Source organism: Cebus imitator, unplaced genomic scaffold, assembly GCF_001604975.1.
Source record: "Cebus imitator isolate Cc_AM_T3 unplaced genomic scaffold, Cebus_imitator-1.0 Scaffold38, whole genome shotgun sequence".
NCBI lineage: Eukaryota > Metazoa > Chordata > Mammalia > Primates > Cebidae > Cebus > Cebus imitator.
Genome location: NW_016107353.1, coordinates 10939256 through 10942497, shown reverse-complemented (window position 1 = coordinate 10942497; position 3242 = coordinate 10939256). Strand labels below are relative to the sequence as shown.

Genomic DNA, 3242 nt, shown 5'->3' with positions numbered 1-3242 from the left:
GTTGTCGGTGACTTCCCCCTCCCCTCCATCCCTTCTCCTCCAGCGGCCACTACCTGGGCCGTAGGAAATGAGCAATAACGATGACATCGAGGTGGAGAGCGACGAAGAGCAACCGAGGTTTCAATCTGCGACTGACAAACGGGCTCATCATAATGTACGGGAATGAAAACGTAGGGACCACATCAAAGACTTTCACCGTTTGCGGGACTCAGTCCCATCACTCCAAGGAGAGACGGCATCCCAGGCCCAAATCCTAGACAAAGCCAGAGTATATCCAGCATATGCGAAGGAAAAACCACACACACCAGCAAGATATTGACGACCTCAAGCGGCAGAATGCTCTTCTGGAGCAGCAAGTCCGTGCACTGGAGAAGGCGAGGTCAAGTGCCCAACTGCAGACCAACTACCACTCCTCAGACAACAGCCTCTACACCAACGCCAAGGGCAGCACCATCTCTGCCTTTGATGCGGGCTCAGACTCCAGTTGAGTCTGAGCCCGAAGAGCCCCAAAGCAGGAAGAAGCTCCGGATGGAGGCCAGCTAAGCCCCTCGGGACAGGCCAGCAATAAAAACTGTCTCCATCGTCTCATCCTTTCAATTCATCTGTAGAACCCTCAGAACCATTTAAGAGACTATTTTTATCTTTCTCCCTTTATTTTTATTTTTACATAGAAGCTCTTGGACAACAGCTCTCGTTCTCCTTCCCCATTTCCACTGTTTATTTTTTAAAATGTATTCCCTTCAGGGATTCCCTGTCCCCACCAGGAATTTTTAAACCAAAACACCCCAACTTGGCAGCTTTTTCTGTGGAGGACAGACGGCCGGCCGGACCTCTGAGCCCATAGTATCCTGCCCACCCTACCAGCTCCTCCAGCCCTGCCGGGCACATACCCGGAGGATGCCTCGCCTGCCCAGGTGGCCTCCTGGTCCGCCCTCACCTCTGTTGGATAGACTGTGAATCTGTGAACTGCTCTACTTTGAGAAGATGACCAGTTTGGAGTAATCAGAATTAACCCTCCTCCTTTTTAAGGTTGTTTTTTTCCTTTTTCTAAAAAGCTATGTATTGCTCCTATTGAAAGACCAGATCCTTAAAGAAGTTTGTGGTATGAAAAGAAAGTGGGGACAGATTCGCAGCACAGTCTTCGGCATGTTTCACTCCTGCCACTCTCAGCCAGCTGTTTAGGCCTGCGGTGCCAGCCTCACAGAGAGCTGCGTGGATTCTTGTGGTATGCGTGGGAGATGGCAGCAGTGAAGCAGCAGCCACCAGGGAGTGGCCGTTTGGGGTTGGGACAGGATGTTTTGGGTGGCATAGAGGTTTTGTATTGAGGGCCAGTGATGATGATTTGATATTTATTTCCTGCTACTTAAATTTGAATCTGAGTGAATTGTTCCTATTTCTGATGATGTCGGTCTTGCAAAGCCACAGATTCATAAAGTAATGATGAAATCTTCCCTTCTTCCCGTGTGTATTTCTAAGAAACAGAGCCAACTGATTTTGTATGTAAATACCGAGAGCAATTTACCTGGTACTAAACCCGCACCCCAATGCGGACCCTTCCCTGCCCTCACCCCACTTCCTTTCCTGCAGTCCTGAAACCTGTCTCCTTTGTGTGATCCAGCCCTGGTTCTGGCTGTGGTCAACAGATCCCAGTGAAGGGTTTTGTGTGTTTAGGCCTCATTTCTTTGTCTTTTTCCTACTCCGTTCCTGGCATTTGCTGATTTCTAGTGTATACTCTGTAGTCTCAGTTCGTGTTTGATTCCATTCCATGGAAATAAAAAGTATGTTGTACTTACTGCCGAAGAATTGTCTTGCAAGTTAAGGCTTCCCCCTTTACTATAAGACTATAAATAAAAACTTATTTTATCCTTAAAAAAAAAAAGAAAATAAAATCAAAGCACTCAGATTAGAAAAAATGTTAAATTATTCCCGTATATATTTTTCAATCCTATGCATAATCTTAAGCAAAGGCCTAAGACATTACTAAAAATTTTTATGACTAATAAATTTATTAAACTTGCAGAATACAAAAGCAACATCCAAGTGTCAGCAGCATTTCTATATACTGACAACTATCTCAAAATGAAATCAAAGAAATTAATACACAATTGGAAAAATATTACTCCTTTATAAATTGGAATTAATAATATTGTAAAATATCTGTATTACACAAAATAATGTATAGATATAATGCAAGCTCTATCAAAATACCAGTTACATAACTAACAAAATTTTTTAAAATACATCTAAAATTTTTATATGGTACCACAAAAGATCCTCAATATCCAAAGCAATCAAGCAGTAGAAAAAGTGAAGGTATCACTCTACCTGACTTTGAAAGCTATTACAAAGCTATAGAAAAAAAAAAAAAGTATGGTACTTCAATAAAAACAGACATACAGGACAATACAGAAGAAAAAGGAGACCAGAAATATATTAATGCATTCACAGCCAACTGATTTTAAATAAAGGTGGCAGTTTCTTAGGGAAATGGCAGTATCTTCAATAAATGGTGTTAAGAAAATTTCATATCCACATTCAGAGGAATATAATGAGACCCTCCACTCACATCATATATAACACAAACTAAATTAGATACTTAAATGTAAGGTCCAAAACTCTGAAACTACTACCAAAAAATATAGACTGAAAGCCCTGTAACATTTGTTAGGCAGTGACTTTTAAAATCTGAACTTGAATCCCAAGGGGAAAAAAAATTTTTTTTAAAAAAGATGAATCAGATTTGAAGATATAGTTGTTGTTTTTTGCTATTTTCTCATTTGTCAGTCATAACCATAGAAACTTTGATGTTTAACAGCATGTTCTGAACCCATCACAGTGCATTGGAGACTTTAGGGCTTTTCTTTCAAGCTTGAGGCCCCTGGAGTTACTGGTGCTTATGGTAATAGTATGAAAGACACTAAAAGGGCAGCCTTGCTTATGCTCCCATGACTGGCCACTGTGTGAACATAGTAAACTGGTTTGCATGCAAACTAACAGGACATGTTTTAATCTAAAAGCTCCCATTATCTCCAAAAGTTTTCAGAGAAAATGGACAAGGAGATCACTACAGTTAGGTGACTAAGAATATAAACTGTAAGGCCGGGCGCGGTGGCTCAAGCCTGTAATCCCAGCACTGTGGGAGGCTGAGGCGGGTGGATCACGAGGTCAAGAGATCGAGACCATCCTGGTCAACATGGTGAAACCCCGTCTCTACTAAAACTACAAAAAATTAGCTGGGCATG

At 41.8% G+C, this 3242-nt stretch overlaps 1 protein-coding gene and 1 pseudogene across 1 annotated transcript in view; both read left to right on the top strand.

Moving 5' to 3' along the window:
• LOC119470708 (zinc finger protein 726-like) overlaps positions 1-3242 on the top strand; it is a 561873-nt gene that overhangs the window by 349583 nt on the left and 209048 nt on the right. The gene's annotated exons all lie outside the window — the stretch shown is intronic.
• On the top strand, positions 47-590 carry LOC108301920 (annotated as a pseudogene).